This window comes from Eleutherodactylus coqui, chromosome 12, assembly GCF_035609145.1.
Source record: "Eleutherodactylus coqui strain aEleCoq1 chromosome 12, aEleCoq1.hap1, whole genome shotgun sequence".
NCBI lineage: Eukaryota > Metazoa > Chordata > Amphibia > Anura > Eleutherodactylidae > Eleutherodactylus > Eleutherodactylus coqui.
In genome coordinates, this window is record NC_089848.1 from 6450958 (window position 1) to 6476396 (window position 25439).

The following is a 25439-nucleotide window of genomic DNA, read 5'->3' on the forward strand; positions in this document are numbered from 1 at the left end:
TTTCAGCGCTCATGTCCGCGGGGCAGGAGGGACCCGTTACGGATTCTACATGGAGAATCCGGAGCGGGCCAGATTTTCCCCGTGGACATGAGGCCTTAATGTATTCTCTGAGAGGGTCAGGAGTATTTTGGCCCCACATTTATTTTTAGGAATGAATGCAATTTAGGAGACCAAATAATATTTAATTTTTAGAAAACATGTCCTTTTCAAGACCTTTTTTTTTCTATATTGCACATCAAAAGGAGGATTGAACCTCCGAAATGGATACCCCTGTTTTGTCTCGTGTTCACAAGTATACACAGTGTGGCCCTAATGTTATGTCTGTATGCACCACTGGGCCCAAAAAGAAAGGAGTAGTCAGTGGCTTTCTGAACAGACTGTTACAATCGTGTGAGCAGATAAAGCAGAGGGCCCACACGATCGTGACTAAAGGAGTGGTAGTCTAGTAGTATACACGCACACCGGGAACACAGGAGAGTCACACAGTATCCAGGCAACCAAGCCTGTGCTACAGGGGGGATGACAGTGGCCCTACCTAAGCGGGGACATCAGCCGAGTAAGAGGGCGGCCCAGCGATCTTAAGAACTGGGCCCTAGCAGATCCGAGGAGCCACACCACAGAACAGGAGTCATACACATGCCACATAACAGACACCGCCAACTGCATCAGGAACAGGACAGGGCACACCTCCAATTGCATCAGGAGCAGGACAGGGCACACCGCCAACTGCATCAGGAGCAGGACAGGGCACACCGCCAACTGCATCAGGAGCAGGACAGGGCACACCGCCAACTGCATCAGGAGCAGGACAGGGCACACCACCAACTGCAACGTATAGTCAAAACACGACAGACTCCACCCAATTCAGATTTTATAATTTATTGCTAGTGTGGATGTTACAACAAGGTTCATTCCGTGATATAGACCAAAGGCGGCTGTGTTTATGGGTCTTTTCTGTTTACTGGATTGCAGTAAAATATTGCGCAGTTTTTCAGGATCCTGCGTCATAATTCTTTTTTTTTTTTTTTAAACGTATTAAAAAAAAAAGGGAGTCACTGGGAAAAAACAGTTCATAAAAAGAAGGGTTTCAAGATTGCTGAACGTCGAGGGTCTCTTCACTGTCCGCCAGCCTTCCCGTTCTCAAGGACATCAGATCTGCAGGAAATGAGAAATCAGCAGGTTAACAGTCACATCCCACCATTATTACTGATTCCTAGATCCGCTCAACCCACTTACAATGACCACTACTCCCCCAACCTGGACAGAAGAATTAGACATACATACATACAGGCATGCACGCACGCATGTATACACACACAGGCATGCACGTATACACGCATGCACGCACGTATCCACGCACGCACGTATCCACGCACGCACGTATACATACACGCACGCACGCATGCATGCACACAGGCACGCACGCACGCACACAGGCACGCACGCACGCACACAGGCACGCACGCACGCACACAGGCACGCACGTACGCATACAAGCACGCACGTACGCATACAGGCATGCACACATGTACGCATACAGGCACGCATACAGGCATGCACGCATATACGCATACAGGCATGCACACAGGCACGCACGCATACAGGCATGCATGCACGCACGCATACAGGCATGCATGCACGCACGCATACAGGCATGCATGCACGCACGCATACAGGCATGCATGCACGCACGCATACAGGCATGCATGCACGCACGCATACAGGCATGCATGCACGCACGCATACAGGCATGCATGCACGCATACAGGCATGCATGCACGTACGCACACAGGCATGCACGCACGCACACAGGCATGCACGTACGCATACAGGCATGCACGTACGCATACAGGCATGCACGTACGCATACAGGCATGCACGTACGCATACAGGCATGCACGCACGCATACAGGCATGCATGCACGCACGCATACAGGCATGCATGCACGCATACAGGCATGCATGCACGCACGCATACAGGCATGCATGCACGCACGCATACAGGCATGCATGCACGCACGCATACAGGCATGCATGCACGTACGCACACAGGCATGCACGCACGCACACAGGCATGCACGTACGCATACAGGCACGCACGTACGCATACAGGCACGCACGCACGCATACAGGCACGCACGCACGCATACAGGCACGCACGCACGCATACAGGCACGCACGCACGCATACAGGCACTCACGCACGCATACAGGCACGCACGCACGCATACAGGCACGCACGCACGCATACAGGCACGCACGCACGCATACAGGCACGCACGCACGCATACAGGCATGAATGTGTGTACGCATACAGGCATGCATGCACGCATACAGGCATGAATGCGTGTACGCATACAGGCATGCGTGTACGCATACAGGCATGCATGCACGCACGCATACATGCATGTACGCATACAGGCATGCATGCATGTACGCATACAGGCATGCATGTACATATGAGCAGATGCAAGCAATGAAAAATGTGGCAGATGCAGCAGCTTACCTCGCCGAGTGACGTCAGGTGGTGTCCTAGCGAAGCGAAATTCCTCTCCAGAAGAGTCGTCCTCTCCAAAAGGCGGGGGGCAAATGTGAGATCAGCACCTAAAACGCCCATCTCCGGTTCCGTACGTTGTACAAAACGCAGCCAAATGTCAGGTTCCTCTCCACACGAGTCGTCCTGTGGAAAACGGAGAGCATATCACCACATGCAAGCGAAAACCTGCAAATATGCGCATATCAGCAGATGCAAGCGAAAACCTGCAAATATGCGCCAAATATGCGCATATGAGCAGATGCACGCGATGAAAATTTGGGCAGATGCAACAGCTTACCTCGCTGAGTGATGTCAGGTGGTGTCCTAGCAAAGCGAAATTCTTCTCGAAACGCGTCCAAACGTCAGGATCCTCTCCACACGTAATTTTGCAATAAGGCGCACAAATCTGCAAAAAAAGACAGGTTGCGCCAGGTGGCGTCGCGCAAATCTCAGGTGACGTACTCACCACACGTAGCGCACAAATCTTGGGTGTTGTCTCCACACGTAGCGCACAGCGCACAAATCTCAGGTGACGTGCTCACCACACGTAGCGCACAGCGCACAAATCTCAGGTGACCGCGTCTCCACACGTAGCGCACGGCGCACAAATCTCAGGTGACCGCGTCTCCACACGTAGCGCACAGCGCACAAATCTCAGGTGACCGCGTCTCCACACGTAGCGCACAGCGCACAAATCTCAGGTAACCGCGTCTCCACACGTAGCGCACAGCGTAGCGCACAGCGCACAAATCTCAGGTAACCGCGTCTCCACAAATAGCGCACAGCGTAGCGCACGGCGCACAAATCTCAGGTAACCGCGTCTCCACACATAGCGCACAGCGTAGCGCACGGCGCACAAATCTCAGGTAACCGCGTCTCCACACATAGCACACAGCGTAGCGCACGGCGCACAAATCTCAGGTAACCGCATCTCCACACATAGCGCACAAATCTCAGGTAACCGCGTCTCCACACGTAGCGCACGGCGCACAAATCTCAGGTAACCGCGTCTCCACACATAGCGCACAGCGTAGCGCACGGCGCACAAATCTCAGGTGACCGCGTCTCCACACATAGCGCACAGCGTAGCGCACAGCGCACAAATCTCAGGTAACCGCGTCTCCACACGTAGCGCGCGGCGCACAAATCTCAGGTAACCGCGTCTCCACACGTAGCGCACAGCGTAGCGCACGGCGCACAAATCTCAGGTGACCGCGTCTCCACACATAGCGCACAGCGTAGCGCACAGCGCACAAATCTCAGGTAACCGCGTCTCCACACGTAGCGCGCGGCGCACAAATCTCAGGTAACCGCGTCTCCACACGTAGCGCACAGCGTAGCGCACGGCGCACAAATCTCAGGTGACCGCGTCTCCACACATAGCGCACAGCGTAGCGCACGGCGCACAAATCTCAGGTGACCGCGTCTCCACACGTAGCGCACAGCGCACAAATCTCAGGTGACCGCGTCTCCACACGTAGCGCACGGCGCATTAATCTCAGGTAACCGCGTCTCCACACGTAGCGCACAGCGTAGCGCACGGCGCACAAATCTCAGGTAACCGCGTCTCCACACATAGCGCACAAATCTCAGGTAACCGCGTCTCCACACGTAGCGCACAGCGTAGCGCACAGCGCACAAATCTCAGGTAACCGCGTCTCCACACGTAGCGCACAGCGCAGCACACGGCGCACAAATCTCAGGTGACCGCGTCTCCACACGTAGCGCACAGCGTAGCGCACAGCGCATTAATCTCAGGTAACCGCGTCTCCACACGAAGCGCACAGCGTAGCGCACGGCGCATTAATCTCAGGTAACCGCGTCTCCACACGTAGCGCACAGCGTAGCGCACGGCGCACAAATCTCAGGTAACCGCGTCTCCACACGTAGCGCACAAATCTCAGGTGACCGCGTCTCCACACGCACAGCGCACAAATCTCAGGTAACCGCGTCTCCACACGTAGCGCACAGCGTAGCGCACGGCGCACAAATCTCAGGTAACCGCGTCTCCACACGTAGCGCACAGCGCACAAATCTCAGGTAACCGCGTCTCCACACGTAGCGCACAGCGCACAAATCTCAGGTGGGTACTCACCACACGTAGCGCACAAATCTTACTCTCCCATCTTGTAAATTGGGGAAAAGGCTCCAACCATCAGCTTGCTTCCTCCGTAGATCAATACTGTTCAAAATCCGCGGGCAAATGCAAGGCACGGTGACGTCACAGCCCACGTGACGCGCGGGCACAGCTCATCGTGCACGGCAATGCGCGGGCACGCCGCTGTGTCACGTGGTGCCGATTCCAGCCAGCTGATTGGCTGAATCGGCCGCGCTGTAGAACTGCGGCAGAATGTGTTAATATGCCACCCGGCCGTCCCTCTCAAGCTCTAAAGCCACCCCTCTCCAGCACTACACCCAACCACCCCTCTCCAGCACGTATATTAGCAGTTTACGCTTAGGTTAAGCAGCGCTGCTGATTAGAGCCACCTGATTGGCTCTTCGGCACCACGTGACTACACAGCGTGCACGTGCATTGCCTTCAGCAGTCCTGCACTACACACTACAGTTAAGCAGCACGGGGTTAGGTTTGGGGTTAGGTTTACGGTTAGGTTTAGGGTTAGGATTACCTAAACCTAACCCCCACCCTAACCCTAAACACTAACCGTAAACACTAAAACTAACCCTAAACGTAACCCTAACCCTAACCCCGTGCTGCTTAACTGTAGTGTGTAGTGCACACGGCTGCTGAAGGCAATGCGCGTGCACGCTGTGTAGTCACGTGGTGCCAAAGAGCCAATCAGGTGGCTCTAATCAGCAGCGCTGCTTAACCTAAGCGTAAACTGCTAATATGCGGGTGGCATATTAACACATTCACCCGGCCGCCCCTCTCCAGCGCAGCTGCTCATGGCAGCCGCTTCCGGCCCTTTTGTCCCTATGGACGACACAGTGAAGTGAAGGACGAACCGCTTCGCCTCCCTCCTCAGCACTGTGCGGTCCCCAGAGCCTCCTCAGCTGCGGGCGGGCAGTGTGAGCTCACAGAGCAGCATCCCTCCTACCCCTCCCAGCCCCTCCTCCCAGCACACCGGGCCCACCGGCCGCCACATCCCTGCCACAATACACGGAGGAGGGAACAAGGGCCCCGACCAGCGGGCTGCGGGGAGCTCCAGCCGTGAGGTGAGTGCTGAGGCGGCCCACACAACAGTGCCGGCCGTGTGGTGAATGGTTGTCCTGCCGCCCCATGTAAGTGGCCGGGGCTCGCCTCACACGGGAGGAGGTGGCCGGACATGATGGAGATGTCTGTCCGAGTAGCGGATACAGCATCCTATAGACGGACTGGGGGCAGATAGCCGGCCATCTACTGTGTGTATATATAATATATACACAGAGCGAGAGAGAATATGTACTGTGTGTGTGTGTGTGTGTGTGTGTGTGTGTAGACTGTATCCTGACATGTACTGTGTGTGTGTGTGTGTGTAGACTGTATCCTGACATGTACTGTGTGTGTGTGTGTAGACTGTATCCTGACATGTACTGTGTGTGTGTGTGTAGACTGTATCCTGACATGTACTGTGTGTGTGTGTGTAGACTGTATCCTGACATGTACTGTGTGTGTGTAGACTGTATCCTGACATGCACTGTGTGTGTGTGTAGACTGTATCCTGACATGTACTGTGTGTGTGTGTGTGTGTGTGTGTGTGTAGACTATATCCTGACATGTACTGTGTGTGTGTGTGTAGACTGTATCCTGACATGTACTGTGTGTGTAGACTGTATCCTGACATGTACTGTGTGTGTGTGTAGACTGTATCCTGACATGTACTGTGTGTGTGTGTGTGTAGACTGTATCCTGACATGTACTGTGTGTGTGTGTGTAGACTGTATCCTGACATGTACTGTGTGTGTGTAGACTGTATCCTGACATGTACTGTGTGTGTGTGTGTGTGTGTAGACTGTATCCTGACATGTACTGTGTGTGTGTGTGTAGACTGTATCCTGACATGTACTGTGTGTGTGTGTGTAGACTGTATCCTGACATGTACTGTGTGTGTGTGTGTAGACTGTATCCTGACATGTACTGTGTGTGTGTGTGTAGACTGTATCCTGACATGTACTGTGTGTGTGTGTGTAGACTGTATCCTGACATGTACTGTGTGTGTGTGTAGACTATATCCTGACATGTACTGTGTGTGTGTGTGTAGACTGTATCCTGACATGTACTGTGTGTGTGTGTGTAGACTGTATCCTGACATGTACTGTGTGTGTGTGTGTGTGTAGACTGTATCCTGACATGTACTGTGTGTGTGTGTGTGTGTGTGTGTAGACTGTATCCTGACATGTACTGTGTGTGTAGACTGTATCCTGACATGTACTGTGTGTGTGTGTGTGTGTAGACTGTATCCTGACATGTACTGTGTGTGTGTGTGTGTGTAGACTGTATCCTGACATGTACTGTGTGTGTGTGTGTGTGTAGACTGTATCCTGACATGTACTGTGTGTGTGTGTGTGTGTGTGTGTAGACTGTATCCTGACATGTACTGTGTGTGTGTGTGTGTGTGTGTAGACTGTATCCTGACATGTACTGTGTGTGTGTGTGTGTGTGTAGACTGTATCCTGACATGTACTGTGTGTGTGTGTGTGTAGACTGTATCCTGACATGTACTGCTGTGTGTGTGTGTGTAGACTGTATCCTGACATGTACTGCTGTGTGTGTGTGTGTAGACTGTATCCTGACATGTACTGCTGTGTGTGTGTGTGTGTAGACTGTATCCTGACATGTACTGCTGTGTGTGTGTGTGTGTAGACTGTATCCTGACATGTACTGCTGTGTGTGTGTGTGTGTAGACTGTATCCTGACATGTACTGCTGTGTGTGTGTGTGTGTGTAGACTGTATCCTGACATGTACTGCTGTGTGTGTGTGTGTGTGTAGACTGTATCCTGACATGTACTGCTGTGTGTGTGTGTGTGTGTAGACTGTATCCTGACATGTACTGCTGTGTGTGTGTGTGTGTAGACTGTATCCTGACATGTACTGCTGTGTGTGTGTGTGTAGACTGTATCCTGACATGTACTGTGTGTGTGTGTGTGTGTAGACTGTATCCTGACATGTACTGTGTGTGTGTGTGTGTGTGTGTGTGTAGACTGTATCCTGACATGTACTGTGTGTGTGTGTGTGTGTGTGTAGACTGTATCCTGACGTGTACTGTGTGTGTGTGTGTGTGTAGACTGTATCCTGACGTGTACTGTGTGTGTGTGTGTGTGTGTGTGTGTAGACTGTATCCTGACATGTACTGTGTGTGTGTGTAGACTGTATCCTGACATGTACTGTGTGTGTGTGTGGACTGTATCCTGACATGTACTGTGTGTGTGTGTGGACTGTATCCTGACATGTACTGTGTGTGTGTGTGGACTGTATCCTGACATGTACTGTGTGTGTGTGTGGACTGTATCCTGACATGTACTGTGTGTGTGTGTGGACTGTATCCTGACATGTACTGTGTGTGTGTGTGGACTGTATCCTGACATGTACTGTGTGTGTGTGTGTGTAGACTGTATCCGGAATTGTACTGTGTGTGTGTGTGTGTGTGTGGACTGTATCCTGACATGTACTGTGTGTGTGTGTGTAGACTGTATCCTGACATGTACTGTGTGTGTGTGTGTGGGGGGACTGTATCCTGACATGTACTGTGTGTGTGTGTGGGGGGACTGTATCCTGACATGTACTGTGTGTGTGTGTGGGGGGACTGTATCCTGACATGTACTGTGTGTGTGTGTGGGGGGACTGTATCCTGACATGTACTGTGTGTGTGTGTGGGGGGACTGTATCCTGACATGTACTGTGTGTGTGGGGGGACTGTATCCTGACATGTACTGTGTGTGTGGGGGGACTGTATCCTGACATGTACTGTGTGTGTGTGGGGGGACTGTATCCTGACATGTACTGTGTGTGTGTGGGGGGACTGTATCCTGACATGTACTGTGTGTGTGTGGGGGGACTGTATCCTGACATGTACTGTGTGTGTGTGGGGGGACTGTATCCTGACATGTACTGTGTGTGTGTGGGGGGACTGTATCCTGACATGTACTGTGTGTGTGTGTGTGGGGGGACTGTATCCTGACATGTACTGTGTGTGTCTAGACTGTATCCTGACATGTACTGTGTGTGTCTAGACTGTATCCTGACATGTACTGTGTGTGTCTAGACTGTATCCTGACATGTACTGTGTGTGTGTGTGTAGACTGTATCCTGACATGCACTGTGTGTGTGTAGACTGTATCCTGACATGTACTGTGTGTGTGTGTAGACTGTATCCTGACATGTACTGTGTGTGTGTGTGTAGACTGTATCCTGACATGTACTGTGTGTGTGTGTAGACTGTATCCTGACATGTACTGTGTGTGTGTGTAGACTGTATCCTGACATGTACTGTGTGTGTGTGTGTAGACTGTATCCTGACATGTACTGTGTGTGTGTGTGTGTGTAGACTGTATCCTGACATGTACTGTGTGTGTGTAGACTGTATCCTGACATGTACTATGTGTGTGTGTAGACTGTATCCTGACATGTACTGTGTGTGTGTGTATAGACTGTATCCTGACATGTACTGTGTGTGTATAGACTGTATCCTGACATGTACTGTGTGTGTGTGTAGACTGTATCCTGACGTACTGTGTGTGTGTGTGTAGACTGTATCCTGACGTACTGTGTGTGTGTGTGTAGACTGTATCCTGACATGTACTGTGTGTGTGTGTGTAGACTGTATCCGGAATTGTACTGTGTGTGTGTGTGTAGACTGTATCCGGAATTGTACTGTGTGTGTGTGTGTGTAGACTGTATCCTGACATGTACTGTGTGTGTGTGTGTGTGTGGACTGTATCCTGACATGTACTGTGTGTGTGTGTAGACTGTATCCGGAATTGTACTGTGTGTGTGTGTGTGTAGACTGTATCCTGACATGTACTGTGTGTGTAGACTGTATCCTGACATGTACTGTGTGTGTGTGTGTAGACTGTATCCTGACATGTACTGTGTGTGTGTGTGTGTGTAGACTGTATCCTGACATGTACTGTGTGTGTGTGTGTGTAGACTGTATCCTGACATGTACTGTGTGTGTAGACTGTATCCTGACATGTACTGTGTGTGTGTGTGTGTAGACTGTATCCTGACATGTACTGTGTGTGTGTGTGTAGACTGTATCCTGACATGTACTGTGTGTGTGTGTGTGTGTAGACTGTATCCTGACATGTACTGTGTGTGTGTGGACTGTATCCTGACATGTACTGTGTGTGTGTGTAGACTGTATCCTGACATGTACTGTGTGTGTGTGGACTGTATCCTAACATGTACTGTGTGTGTGTGTAGACTGTATCCGGAATTGTACTGTGTGTGTGTGTGTAGACTGTATCCTGACATGTACTGTGTGTGTGTGTGTAGACTGTATCCTGACATGTACTGTGTGTGTGTGTGTGTAGACTGTATCCTGACATGTACTGTGTGTGTGTGTGTGTAGACTGTATCCGGAATTGTACTGTGTGTGTGTGTGTGTGTGTGTAGACTGTATCCTGACATGTACTGTGTGTGTGTGTGTGTGTGTGTAGACTGTATCCTGACATGTACTGTGTGTGTGTAGACTGTATCCTGACATGTACTGTGTGTGTGTAGACTGTATCCTGACATGTACTGTGTGTGTGTAGACTGTATCCTGACATGTACTGTGTGTGTAGACTGTATCCTGACATGTACTGTGTGTGTGTGTGTAGACTGTATCCTGACATGTACTGTGTGTGTGTGGACTGTATCCTGACATGTACTGTGTGTGTGTGTAGACTGTATCCGGAATTGTACTGTGTGTGTGTGTAGACTGTATCCGGAATTGTACTGTGTGTGTGTGTGTGTGTAGACTGTATCCTGACATGTACTGTGTGTGTGTGTGTGTAGACTGTATCCTGACATGTACTGTGTGTGTGTGTGTGTGTAGACTGTATCCTGATATGTACTGTGTGTGTGTGTGTGTGTGTGTAGACTGTATCCTGACATGTACTGTGTGTGTGTGTGTGTGTGTAGACTGTATCCTGACATGTACTGTGTGTGTGTGTGTGTGTGTAGACTGTATCCTGACATGTACTGTGTGTGTGTGTGTGTAGACTGTATCCTGACATGTACTGTGTGTGTGTGTGTGTGTAGACTGTATCCTGACATGTACTGTGTGTGTGTGTGTAGACTGTATCCTGACATGTACTGTGTGTGTGTGTGTGTAGACTGTATCCTGACATGTACTGTGTGTGTGTGTAGACTGTATCCTGACATGTACTGTGTGTGTGTGTAGACTGTATCCTGACATGTACTGTGTGTGTGTGGGGACTGTATCCTGACATGTACTGTGTGTGTGTGGGGACTGTATCCTGACATGTACTGTGTGTGTGGGGACTGTATCCTGACATGTACTGTGTGTGTGGGGACTGTATCCTGACATGTACTGTGTGTGTGGGGACTGTATCCTGACATGTACTGTGTGTGTGTGTGGGGACTGTATCCTGACATGTACTGTGTGTGTGGGGACTGTATCCTGACATGTACTGTGTGTGTGTGTGTGTGTGTGTAGACTGTATCCTGACATGTACTGTGTGTGTCTAGACTGTATCCTGACATGTACTGTGTGTGTGTCTAGACTGTATCCTGACATGTACTGTGTGTGTGTAGACTGTATCCTGACATGCACTGTGTGTGTGTAGACTGTATCCTGACATGCACTGTGTGTGTGTAGACTGTATCCTGACATGCACTGTGTGTGTGTAGACTGTATCCTGACATGCACTGTGTGTGTGTAGACTGTATCCTGACATGCACTGTGTGTGTGTAGACTGTATCCTGACATGCACTGTGTGTGTGTAGACTGTATCCTGACATGTACTGTGTGTGTGTAGACTGTATCCTGACATGTACTTTGTGTGTGTGTGTAGACTGTATCCTGACATGTACTGTGTGTGTGTGTGTAGACTGTATCCTGACATGTACTATGTGTGTGTGTGTAGACTGTATCCTGACATGTACTATGTGTGTGTGTGTGTAGACTGTATCCTGACATGTACTGTGTGTGTGTGTGTAGACTGTATCCTGACATGTACTGTGTGTGTGTGTGTAGACTGTATCCTGACATGTACTGTGTGTGTGTGTGTAGACTGTATCCTGACATGTACTGTGTGTGTGTGTGTAGACTGTATCCTGACATGTACTGTGTGTGTGTGTGTAGACTGTATCCTGACATGTACTGTGTGTGTGTGTGTAGACTGTATCCTGACATGTACTGTGTGTGTGTGTAGACTGTATCCTGACATGTACTGTGTGTGTGTGTGTAGACTGTATCCTGACATGTACTGTGTGTGTGTGTGTAGACTGTATCCTGACATGTACTGTGTGTGTGTGTGTGTAGACTGTATCCTGACATGTACTGTGTGTGTGTGTGTAGACTGTATCCTGACATGTACTGTGTGTGTGCGTGTGTGTAGACTGTATCCTGACATGTACTGTGTGTGTGTGTGTGTAGACTGTATCCTGACATGTACTGTGTGTGTGTGTGTGTAGACTGTATCCTGACATGTACTGTGTGTGTGTGTGTGTAGACTGTATCCTGACATGTACTGTGTGTGTGTGTGTAGACTGTATCCTGACATGTACTGTGTGTGTGTGTGTGTGTGTAGACTGTGTCCTGACATGTACTGTGTGTGTGTGTGTGGACTGTGTCCTGACATGTACTGTGTGTGTGTGTGTAGACTGTATCCTGACATGTACTGTGTGTGTGTGTAGACTGTATCCTGACATGTACTGTGTGTGTGTGTAGACTGTATCCTGACATGTACTGTGTGTGTGTGTAGACTGTATCCTGACATGTACTGTGTGTGTGTGTGTGTAGACTGTATCCTGACATGTACTGTGTGTGTGTGTGTAGACTGTATCCTGACATGTACTGTGTGTGTGTGTGTGTAGACTGTATCCTGACATGTACTGTGTGTGTGTGTGTGTAGACTGTATCCTGACATGTACTGTGTGTGTGTGTGTGTAGACTGTATCCTGACATGTACTGTGTGTGTGTGTGTGTAGACTGTATCCTGACATGTACTGTGTGTGTGTGTGTGTAGACTGTATCCTGACATGTACTGTGTGTGTGTGTGTGTGTGTGTAGACTGTATCCTGGCATGTACTGTGTGTGTGTGTATGTAGACTGTATCCTGACATGTACTGTGTGTGTGTGTGTGGACTGTATCCTGACATGTACTGTGTGTGTGTGTAGACTATATCCTGACATGTACTGTGTGTGTGTGTGTGTAGACTGTATCCTGACATGTACTGTGTGTGTGTGTGTGTGTGTAGACTGTATCCTGACATGTACTGTGTGTGTGTGTGTGTGTAGACTGTATCCTGACATGTACTGTGTGTGTGTGTGTGTGTGTAGACTGTATCCTGACATGTACTGTGTGTGTGTGTGTGTGTGTAGACTGTATCCTGACATGTACTGCTGTGTGTGTGTGTGTAGACTGTATCCTGACATGTACTGCTGTGTGTGTGTGTGTGTAGACTATATCCTGACATGTACTGCTGTGTGTGTGTGTGTAGACTGTATCCTGACATGTACTGCTGTGTGTGTGTGTGTGTAGACTGTATCCTGACATGTACTGCTGTGTGTGTAGACTGTATCCTGACATGTACTGCTGTGTGTGTGTGTAGACTGTATCCTGACATGTACTGCTGTGTGTGTGTGTGTGTAGACTGTATCCTGACATGTACTGCTGTGTGTGTGTGTGTGTGTAGACTGTATCCTGACATGTACTGCTGTGTGTGTGTGTGTGTGTAGACTGTATCCTGACATGTACTGCTGTGTGTGTGTGTGTGTAGACTGTATCCTGACATGTACTGCTGTGTGTGTGTGTGTGTAGACTGTATCCTGACATGTACTGTGTGTGTGTGTGTGTAGACTGTATCCTGACATGTACTGTGTGTGTGTGTGTGTGTAGACTGTATCCTGACGTGTACTGTGTGTGTGTGTGTGTGTGTAGACTGTATCCTGACATGTACTGTGTGTGTGTGTGTGTGTAGACTGTATCCTGACATGTACTGTGTGTGTGTGTAGACTGTATCCTGACATGTAATGTGTGTGTGTGTGTGTGTAGACTGTATCCTGACATGTACTGTGTGTGTGTGTGTGTGTAGACTGTATCCTGACATGTACTGTGTGTGTGTGTGTGTAGACTGTATCCTGACATGTACTGTGTGTGTGTGTGTGTAGACTGTATCCTGACATGTACTGTGTGTGTGTGTGGACTGTATCCTGACATGTACTGTGTGTGTGTGTGGACTGTATCCTGACATGTACTGTGTGTGTGTGTGGACTGTATCCTGACATGTACTGTGTGTGTGTGTGTGTAGACTGTATCCGGAATTGTACTGTGTGTGTGTGTGTGTAGACTGTATCCTGACATGTACTGTGTGTGTGTGTGTGTGTAGACTGTATCCTGACATGTACTGTGTGTGTGTGTGGGGGGACTGTATCCTGACATGTACTGTGTGTGTGTGTGGGGGGACTGTATCCTGACATGTACTGTGTGTGTGTGTGGGGGGACTGTATCCTGACATGTACTGTGTGTGTGTGTGGGGGGACTGTATCCTGACATGTACTGTGTGTGTGGGGGGACTGTATCCTGACATGTACTGTGTGTGTGGGGGGACTGTATCCTGACATGTACTGTGTGTGTGTGGGGGGACTGTATCCTGACATGTACTGTGTGTGTGTGGGGGGACTGTATCCTGACATGTACTGTGTGTGTGTGTGTGTGTAGACTGTATCCTGACATGTACTGTGTGTGTCTAGACTGTATCCTGACATGTACTGTGTGTGTCTAGACTGTATCCTGACATGTACTGTGTGTGTGTGTGTAGACTGTATCCTGACATGCACTGTGTGTGTGTAGACTGTATCCTGACATGTACTGTGTGTGTGTGTAGACTGTATCCTGACATGTACTGTGTGTGTGTGTAGACTGTATCCTGACATGTACTGTGTGTGTGTGTGTGTAGACTGTATCCTGACATGCACTGTGTGTGTCTAGACTGTATCCTGACATGTACTGTGTGTGTGTGTAGACTGTATCCTGACATGTACTGTGTGTGTGTGTGTAGACTGTATCCTGACATGTACTGTGTGTGTGTGTGTGTGTAGACTGTATCCTGACATGTACTGTGTGTGTGTAGACTGTATCCTGACATGTACTATGTGTGTGTATAGACTGTATCCTGACATGTACTGTGTGTGTGTGTATAGACTGTATCCTGACATGTACTGTGTGTGTGTGTATAGACTGTATCCTGACATGTACTGTGTGTGTATAGACTGTATCCTGACATGTACTGTGTGTGTGTGTGTGTAGACTGTATCCTGACGTACTGTGTGTGTGTGTGTAGACTGTATCCTGACATGTACTGTGTGTGTGTGTGGACTGTATCCTGACATGTACTGTGTGTGTGTGTAGACTGTATCCGGAATTGTACTGTGTGTGTGTGTAGACTGTATCCGGAATTGTACTGTGTGTGTGTGTGTGTAGACTGTATCCTGACATGTACTGTGTGTGTGTGTGTGTGTGTGTGTGGACTGTATCCTGACATGTACTGTGTGTGTGTGTAGACTGTATCCGGAATTGTACTGTGTGTGTGTGTGTGTAGACTGTATCCTGACATGTACTGTGTGTGTGTGTGTAGACTGTATCCTGACATGTACTGTGTGTGTAGACTGTATCCTGACATGTACTGTGTGTGTGTGTAGACTGTATCCTGACATGTACTGTGTGTGTGTGTGTAGACTGTATCCTGACATGTACTGTGTGTGTGTGTGTGTGTAGACTGTATCCTGACATGTACTGTGTGTGTGTGTGTGTGTAGACTGTATCCTGACATGTACTGTGTGTGTGTGTGTGTGTAGACTGTATCCTGACATGTACTGTGTGTGTGTGTGTGTGTAGACTGTATCCTGACATGTACTGTGTGTGTGTGTGTGTAGACTGTATCCTGACATGTACTGTGTGTGTGTGTGTGTAGACTGTATCCTGACATGTACTGTGTGTGTGTGGACTGTATCCTGACATGTACTGTGTGTGTGTGTAGACTGTATCCTGACATGTACTGTGTGTGTGTGGACTGTATCCTGACATGTACTGTGTGTGTGTGTAGACTGTATCCGGAATTGTACTGTGTGTGTGTGTGTGTGTGTAGACTGTATCCTGACATGTACTGTGTGTGTGTGTGTAGACTGTATCCTGACATGTACTGTGTGTGTGTGTGTGTGTAGACTGTATCCTGACATGTACTGTGTGTGTGTGTGTGTGTAGACTGTATCCGGAATTGTACTGTGTGTGTGTGTGTGTAGACTGTATCCTGACATGTACTGTGTGTGTGTGTGTGTAGACTGTATCCTGACATGTACTGTGTGTGTGTGTGTGTGTAGACTGTATCCTGACATGTACTGTGTGTGTGTAGACTGTATCCTGACATGTACTGTGTGTGTGTGTGTAGACTGTATCCTGACATGTACTGTGTGTGTAGACTGTATCCTGACATGTACTGTGTGTGTAGACTGTATCCTGACATGTACTGTGTGTGTAGACTGTATCCTGACATGTACTGTGTGTGTAGACTGTATCCTGACATGTACTGTGTGTGTAGACTGTATCCTGACATGTACTGTGTGTGTAGACTGTATCCTGACATGTACTGTGTGTGTGTGTGTAGACTGTATCCTGACATGTACTGTGTGTGTGTGTGTAGACTGTATCCTGACATGTACTGTGTGTGTGTGTGTAGACTGTATCCTGACATGTACTCTGTGTGTGTGTGTAGACTGTATCCTGACATGTACTGTGTGTGTGTGGACTGTATCCTGACATGTACTGTGTGTGTGTGGACTGTATCCTGACATGTACTGTGTGTGTGTGGACTGTATCCTGACATGTACTGTGTGTGTGTAGACTGTATCCGGAATTGTACTGTGTGTGTGTGTAGACTGTATCCGGAATTGTACTGTGTGTGTGTGTGTGTAGACTGTATCCTGACATGTACTGTGTGTGTGTGTAGACTGTATCCTGACATGTACTGTGTGTGTGTAGACTGTATCCTGACATGTACTGTGTGTGTGTGTGTGTGTAGACTGTATCCTGACATGTACTGTGTGTGTGTGTGTAGACTGTATCCTGACATGTACTGTGTGTGTGTGTGTGTGTGTGTGTGTAGACTGTATCCTGATATGTACTGTGTGTGTGTGTGTGTGTGTAGACTGTATCCTGACATGTACTGTGTGTGTGTGTGTGTGTGTAGACTGTATCCTGACATGTACTGTGTGTGTGTGTGTGTAGACTGTATCCTGACATGTACTGTGTGTGTGTGTGTGTGTGTAGACTGTATCCTGACATGTACTGTGTGTGTGTGTGTGTAGACTGTATCCTGACATGTACTGTGTGTGTGTGTGTGTAGACTGTATCCTGACATGTACTGTGTGTGTGTGTGTAGACTGTATCCTGACATGTACTGTGTGTGTGTGTGTGTAGACTGTATCCTGACATGTACTGTGTGTGTGTGGGGACTGTATCCTGACATGTACTGTGTGTGTGGGGACTGTATCCTGACATGTACTGTGTGTGTGGGGACTGTATCCTGACATGTACTGTGTGTGTGGGGACTGTATCCTGACATGTACTGTGTGTGTGTGTGGGGACTGTATCCTGACATGTACTGTGTGTGTGGGGACTGTATCCTGACATGTACTGTGTGTGTGTGTGTGTGTGTGTAGACTGTATCCTGACATGTACTGTGTGTGTCTAGACTGTATCCTGACATGTACTGTGTGTGTGTCTAGACTGTATCCTGACATGTACTGTGTGTGTGTAGACTGTATCCTGACATGCACTGTGTGTGTGTAGACTGTATCCTGACATGCACTGTGTGTGTGTAGACTGTATCCTGACATGCACTGTGTGTGTGTAGACTGTATCCTGACATGCACTGTGTGTGTGTAGACTGTATCCTGACATGCACTGTGTGTGTGTAGACTGTATCCTGACATGCACTGTGTGTGTGTAGACTGTATCCTGACATGTACTGTGTGTGTGTAGACTGTATCCTGACATGTACTTTGTGTGTGTGTGTAGACTGTATCCTGACATGTACTGTGTGTGTGTGTGTGTAGACTGTATCCTGACATGTACTATGTGTGTGTGTGTAGACTGTATCCTGACATGTACTATGTGTGTGTGTGTGTAGACTGTATCCTGACATGTACTATGTGTGTGTGTGTGTAGACTGTATCCTGACATGTACTATGTGTGTGTGTGTGTAGACTGTATCCTGACATGTACTGTGTGTGTGTGTGTAGACTGTATCCTGACATGTACTGTGTGTGTGTGTGTAGACTGTATCCTGACATGTACTGTGTGTGTGTGTGTAGACTGTATCCTGACATGTACTGTGTGTGTGTGTGTAGACTGTATCCTGACATGTACTGTGTGTGTGTGTGTAGACTGTATCCTGACATGTACTGTGTGTGTGTAGACTGTATCCTGACATGTACTGTGTGTGTGTGTGTAGACTGTATCCTGACATGTACTGTGTGTGTGTGTGTAGACTGTATCCTGACATGTACTGTGTGTGTGTGTGTAGACTGTATCCTGACATGTACTGTGTGTGTGTGTGTGTAGACTGTATCCTGACATGTACTGTGTGTGTGTGTGTGTGTAGACTGTATCCTGACATGTACTGTGTGTGTGTGTGTGTAGACTGTATCCTGACATGTACTGTGTGTGTGTGTGTGTAGACTGTATCCTGACATGTACTGTGTGTGTGTGTGTGTAGACTGTATCCTGACATGTACTGTGTGTGTGTGTGTGTAGACTGTATCCTGACATGTACTGTGTGTGTGTGTGTGTAGACTGTATCCTGACATGTACTGTGTGTGTGTGTGTGTAGACTGTATCCTGACATGTACTGTGTGTGTGTGTGTGTGTAGACTGTATCCTGACATGTACTGTGTGTGTGTGTGTGTAGACTGTATCCTGACATGTACTGTGTGTGTGTGTGTGTAGACTGTATCCTGACATGTACTGTGTGTGTGTGTGTGTAGACTGTATCCTGACATGTACTGTGTGTGTGTGTGTGTAGACTGTATCCTGACATGTACTGTGTGTGTGTGTGTGTAGACTGTATCCTGACATGTACTGTGTGTGTGTGTGTAGACTGTATCCTGACATGTACTGTGTGTGTGTGTGTAGACTGTATCCTGACATGTACTGTGTGTGTGTGTGTAGACTGTATCCTGACATGTACTGTGTGTGTGTGTGTAGACTGTATCCTGACATGTACTGTGTGTGTGTGTGTAGACTGTATCCTGACATGTACTGTGTGTGTGTGTGTAGACTGTATCCTGACATGTACTGTGTGTGTGTGTGTAGACTGTATCCTGACATGTACTGTGTGTGTGTGTGTAGACTGTATCCTGACATGTACTGTGTGTGTGTGTGTAGACTGTATCCTGACATGTACTGTGTGTGTGTGTGTAGACTGTATCCTGACATGTACTGTGTGTGTGTGTGTAGACTGTATCCTGACATGTACTGTGTGTGTGTGTGTAGACTGTGTCCTGACATGTACTGTGTGTGTGTGTGTGTGTGTGTAGACTGTGTCCTGACATGTACTGTGTGTGTGTGTGTAGACTGTATCCTGACATGTACTGTGTGTGTGTGTAGACTGTATCCTGACATGTACTGTGTGTGTGTGTGTGTAGACTGTATCCTGACATGTACTGTGTGTGTGTGTGTGTAGACTGTATCCTGACATGTACTGTGTGTGTGTGTAGACTGTATCCTGACATGTACTGTGTGTGTGTGTGTGTGTAGACTGTATCCTGACATGTACTGTGTGTGTGTGTGTGTAGACTGTATCCTGACATGTACTGTGTGTGTGTGTGTGTAGACTGTATCCTGACATGTACTGTGTGTGTGTGTGTGTAGACTGTATCCTGACATGTACTGTGTGTGTGTGTGTGTAGACTGTATCCTGACATGTACTGTGTGTGTGTGTAGACTGTATCCTGACATGTACTGTGTGTGTGTGTGTGTAGACTGTATCCTGACATGTACTGTGTGTGTGTGTGTAGACTGTATCCTGACATGTACTATGTGTGTGTGTGTGTGTGTGTGTGTGTGTGTGTAGACTGTATCCTGACATGTACTATGTGTGTGTGTGTGTTTGTAGACTGTATCCTGACATGTACTGTGTGTGTGTGTGTGTGTGTGTGTGTGTAGACTGTATCCTGACATGTACTGTGTGTGTGTGTGTGTGTAGACTGTATCCTGACATGTACTGTGTGTGTGTGTGTGTAGACTGTATCCTGACATGTACTGTGTGTGTGTGTGTGTGTAGACTGTATCCTGACATGTACTGTGTGTGTGTGTGTGTGTAGACTGTATCGTGACATGTACTGTGTGTGTGGACTGTATCGTGACATGTACTGTGTGTGTGGACTGTATCGTGACATGTACTGTGTGTGTGTGTGTGTGGACTGTATCGTGACATGTACTGTGTGTGTGTGTGTGGACTGTATCGTGACATGTACTGTGTGTGTGTGTGTGTGTGTGTGGACTGTATCCTGACATGTACTGTGTGTGTGTGTGTGTGTGTGTGGACTGTATCCTGACATGTACTGTGTGTGTGGACTGTATCGTGACATGTACTGTGTGTGTGGACTGTATCGTGACATGTACTGTGTGTGTGTGTGTGTGGACTGTATCGTGACATGTACTGTGTGTGTGTGTGTGTGTGGACTGTATCCTGACATGTACTGTGTGTGTGTGTGTGTGTGTGTGTGTAGACTGTATCCTGACATGTACTGTGTGTGTGAAACCTGCCTAGGGCTGCTCTCACACAGGTATTGGCAAGACGCCAAATTAAGCAAAGCAGTGTTTCAATGCGATTTCGAACTCCATTCTACCATGTTTAACGCACCCAATCATTGTAATGGGTGATGAGGTGCATTAAAAAGTGCTTAAACGCATGAAAACGGAACAGACAGTGTTCAAAAACTGCGGCGTTCTAAACGTTGCATTGAAACGCTAGTCTGCGAAGCCCCATTAAAATCAATAGAGGTATTGTACAGCGTTTAGCGCGGTGTTGTTGGGAGTAGCTTAACTTACCTGATTGGCTCGTTTACTGCGACACCAAGTGTATAGCGATTTAATTTTGACTACTTTTGTGCAAAAAAACGTAACCTATTTTCAAAGTAAAACAATTGAATCTGCATCGTCTGTCGCATTCTAAGGGCTTATTCACACAAGCGTACTTTGGCCGCTGTTTTTACATCTGGCCGATACACTACCATCTGATGCATTAGATACCGATGCATCAGATCACATAGGCGTATTACTGCGTCCTAAAAGTGCCCGACCGGCAAATATAGCGGACAGCACTCTTACACCAGGCAGCAAACCTAGTCCTGGAACTATCTTTGTGCCCGAAATTTCGGCGGCGGTTCCCATAGACTCCTATGGGAGCCAATGACAGCGGCTGGAGAAGGGAGGTGGGAGGAAGTTTAGCAGCGTGACTGCTAAATTCCCTCCCTTTTCTCTCCTCCTCTCTCCTCTCCTCCGGCTGTTTGCAATGGGAGGGGGCGGGACAAGGGTGGAGCTAAACTCTGCCCCCTCTTATTGCTGGCTGCAGACAAGGGGCAGGGCTGCCGTGGGGTGTCACTGTTCTACCGGGGGGCGCCATGGGGAGGGGGTCACTATTATCGCTGGGGTATGTTTACATGTGGTGGAAATGGGCAGGGCTGCTTCAAAATAGACAGGGTGCAGATTTTGGATGCGGAAATGCTGCAGAATTTTCAACAGAGATTTCTGCTGAGGGCATTCTGCAGTATTTCCACATCCAAAAAGCCCTGTCCTTTTAGAACGACTGGTAAAATCATACGTTGTGATAAGCCCCGCCCCCTTGTTGTGGGCACTTTGCGATAAATGGGTTTTGGGTTGCAGTTTGGGCACTCTGTCTCCTAAAGGTTCGCCATCACTGACCTAGAACATCTGTTTGTTTCCGGCTGTGTGATGGCTTGTTTTTTGCAGGGAGAGTTGTAGTTTTTATTGCTACCCTTTAGAGCTAAATGTGACTTTTGGATTGCTTTTTATTGTATTTTTGGGGGGAGACAAACAAAAGAGAGAGCAATTCTAGCGTTACCTTTTTAAAATTATTTTTACGGCATTCACCATGTGTGATTAATTATTTTTCATTGTCTGGGGCATTACAAAACGCAGTAATACCTATTATGTTTTTTCAGAAGTTTTTTTTTATTTTTATAGGCTTCTGGCTGCCATGAGAACCCATTGGTCCCTTGCGATCACACTGCGGGTGCTGATGGGTGACAAAACCCTCTTGCCCTGTCATCTGCTTACATGGTACAGTTGCTGTTTCTCCGTTCCTGGCGGTTAGAGCAGGAGTTGGGCTGTCAGTAATCAGCTAAACCACCACCTTAAAATGTATTTGCAGGTTTAAAAACATTACTGAGGTCAGTAAATAGGCGTATTGGTGTCACTAAGGGGTTAATGTTAGCAACTGATATAGCTACATACCCTTGGTTTCCCAGAAAGTAAGACCGGGTCTTATATTAAATTTTCTCCCCCCAAAAAACAACCTTTTCTTATATATGTATAGCTGCCTGGGCACTATTTAAATTGGCTTTTTTAAATTAACTTTAACTAGGGCTTATTTTCGGAATGGGTCTCATATTTCAAGCATCCTCAAAAATCCTGAATATTCATGCTAGGGCTTATATTTGGGGTAGGCGGTATTTTTTTTTTAGGGAAACTGGGTATATTATATCTATATACTTTTAAACCCATGTACTTTGCCTATATTTATTTGTCAATACAGTATATCATATATGTCAATAACATATGTATAAGGCCGGACTCGAGCATATCTCACGGCGTGTGGGCTGCATCTTCTCTCCGTCGCGTCCGGATCTTCTTTCTTCGGCACGGCGGCAGCATGCGCCGTGCACTCTTTTTTTTTTTTTTTTTTTTTTTTTGAACTCTTGCTCTCTCGCGCCGGAGATCAGGAATTCAGCTGCGGGTGTGCCGCGGATACTATGGAAGCCTGTGGGAGACCCGCAGAAAATGGAGCATGCTGCTTGTGATTTCCCGCATATGCAATCCGCGCGGAAGGGAAAAGGGACATCTGCAGCTATTTACTTACCTGCGGGTGTCCAATGCATTTGTTTGTTTTTGTTTTTTTCCATCCGCTCGTGTGCATGAAGAATCATTTGTGCTTTGCATGCTATGGGCAGTATTTGGTGTGGAGTCCGGAGGAGGCCGCCCGCTCCGGATCCTGCAATTCACATCCGCCCGTGTGGATTTACCCTCACTGTTTACACCACACCAGGACTGCCCATTGACTATATTTGTCCGAGAAGTCTTTATCTATCTCTGCAGTAATGTTTAAAAACGTTCCTGCAGACAATTCCCCTGCTGTGCGTGAGCTCTCTGATCTAAGGCCTCTTGCACACGGCAGAGCCGGATTACGCATGATTCTGGTTCTGCCAGCAGGAAGGGGGGGGGGGGGGAGATGTACCTGCTCTGACGTCAGAGAATCTGTACTATGGATGCATCCGGCAGCTCGCTGTCGCAGATGTTATTTTTTTCCCCGCGCCATCGCTAGGCAATGACGCGGAATCCGCAACCTGTCTACATGTTCATTGCGGACGGACTGCGGATTGGACGGCATCCATTGTCTTCAATGGAAGCCGTCCATGCAGGATATGCACAAAAATGGAGCATGCTGCGATTTTTAGTCCACGAGCTAAAAAATTGCAGTTGATTTCTGCTTGTGTGCAGGAAACAGCAGATCTCCATAGTAAGGGCGCCCACCCACTGGCGTTTGCGTTTTCCGCGGGGAAAAAACGCAGCGTTTTCGCCGCGTTTCCCGCGATTTTTCCGCGCGTTTTTCGCGGCGTTTTCGCGGCTTTTCCGTTAATTTCCATTGACATTCATGGGTGCATTAGGAGAAAAATAAGGACACATATGCAACTGACAGTTCCTATGTTAAAAACGCAAACGCAACGCAAAAAAAACGCCTGTGCAGGAAAAACGCAGGTAAAAAAACGCCAGTGGGTGGGCGCCCTAAGGCTGGGTTCACACAGGGCGGTTTTGCCACGGGTTGCCGTTGCATATCCGCACTGCGGCAAAACCGCTGCGTTTGCAGTGCAATGCAGCACAAATGAGATTTGCCAAAAAGCTGTTCCCACAGGACGGATTTTTTCCGCACAGCCGCACTGCGGAAATGCAACTGCGGCGCGGTTTTAAAAGATGCAGCATGTTCATTCTTTGGTCTTTTCCGCAGCGCTGTTTTTGTCCATAAACCTCTATGGACGCAGCCAAAACCGCGGCAAAAAGTAAAAAGCGCTGCGGAAAAAACCGCTTGCGGATTTTTCCGCACGAAAATCCGCAGCAAAATACGCAAGCCAAAATTAACGTTTGAAGCAGTTTTGCCGCAGAAGCAGTTCTTCTGCGGCAAAACCGCAACTGAAAAACCGTGGCAAAACCGCAGCAAATCCGCCCTGTGTGAACCCAGGCTAAGTAATGGGCGGTATTTGCTGCAGATTTTTGTGGTGCGGATGCCGATTTAGGGATTCCAAAGCAAATCTCCTCCCGTGAGCAGGAGCCTTAAGGCTGCATTCACACAGGGCGGATTTGCCGCGGTTCTGCCGCAGCAGATCCGCCCGCGGCCGCTAGTCTCGGGATTAGCTAGCCATGTGGACGAGGTTTCTCAGAAACCTCGTCCACACGGGACGGCTAATCCGCAGCGGTAGATCTGGTTGAAGCTGCGGCGGCCGCAACCGTGGTTTACAAAGATTGAGCATGTCTGTTTACTTTGTTTTTTTGTTTATTTATGTCACGGCCGCGCTCTCCTCTATGGGAGAGCCGGCCGCAACGGAAAAGCATGCGGCCAAGCCGCTTCAAAGCCGCCGCGGCTTGAACCGCGGCGGTTCTCCCGGCGGAAATCTCGCGGTTTTTGCTCCGGCCAAACCGCGAAATTTCCAACTGGAATCCGCCCTGTGTGAACCCTGCCTAAGAGTCTAATGATGGCTCAGATCACAGAGCTGCCCTGATGACTATGCTGATAATCATAGCCATCATAGGCAGAAAGCACTGCTGTGCCATCCGCCTGCATCTGGGAATTCAGGCCGCTCCTCTGCCGGCTGCCCTGCATGCAGCTCTGTGACTCAGCTGTTCCAAGAAAGCTGAAGTCACACAACCTTGTCCAGAGACTCATCACTCTGGCTTCTGGGCATGTGATAACAGTAAGGGCTCATGTCCACGGGCAAAATAAGAATTAAAATCCGCAGCGGATTTTAACTCTTCTTCTGCCCGCGGATCTGCACCCCATAGGGATGCATTGACCACCCGCGGGGTAGATAAATACCCGCGGATGGTCAATAAAAGAGATTTTTTTAAAAATGGAGCATGAAAAAATCCGGCCGTGAGGAAGAGAAGGCTTTCCCCGCCCGCTACGGATGGGTAAATGCTTTTAAATTCTTATTTTCAGCGCTCACGTCCGCGGGGCAGGAGGGACCCGCTGCAGATTCTACATGGAGAATCTGCAGCGGATCTGATTTTCCCCGTGGACATGAGGCCTAAGGCTGGGTTCTCACAGAGCGGATTCTCGGCGGAAATCTCGCGGTTTGGCCGCAGCGAAAAACCGTGAGATTTCCGCCGGGAGAACCGCTGCTGCAAAACCCGCGGCGGCTTTGAAGCGGCCTGGCCGCTTGCTCTTCCGCTGCGGCCAACGCTCCCATAGAGGAGAGCACGGCCACAGCGTAAAAAAAGCCGG

General features: G+C 48.4%; 1 protein-coding gene and 1 long non-coding RNA gene across 2 annotated transcripts in view; one reads left to right on the forward strand and one right to left on the reverse strand.

The window, feature by feature from the left end:
- Positions 1–2475: 2475 nt before the first annotated feature.
- Positions 2476–4901, reverse strand: LOC136586705 (uncharacterized). The gene is made up of 3 exons (XR_010787326.1): positions 4631–4901; positions 2834–2941; positions 2476–2679 (listed from the first exon to the last, which is right to left on the reverse strand). It is a non-coding gene; the product is annotated as an uncharacterized lncRNA (long non-coding RNA).
- A 512-nt stretch (positions 4902–5413) lies between these two features.
- The window catches only part of RALA (RAS like proto-oncogene A), a 48225-nt gene continuing 28199 nt past the window's right edge, over positions 5414–25439 (forward strand). Inside the window, exon 1 of the mRNA XM_066585343.1 lies at positions 5414–5709. The gene's annotated coding sequence lies outside the window, so the exon portion shown is untranslated. The remainder of the gene's footprint in view (positions 5710–25439) is intronic.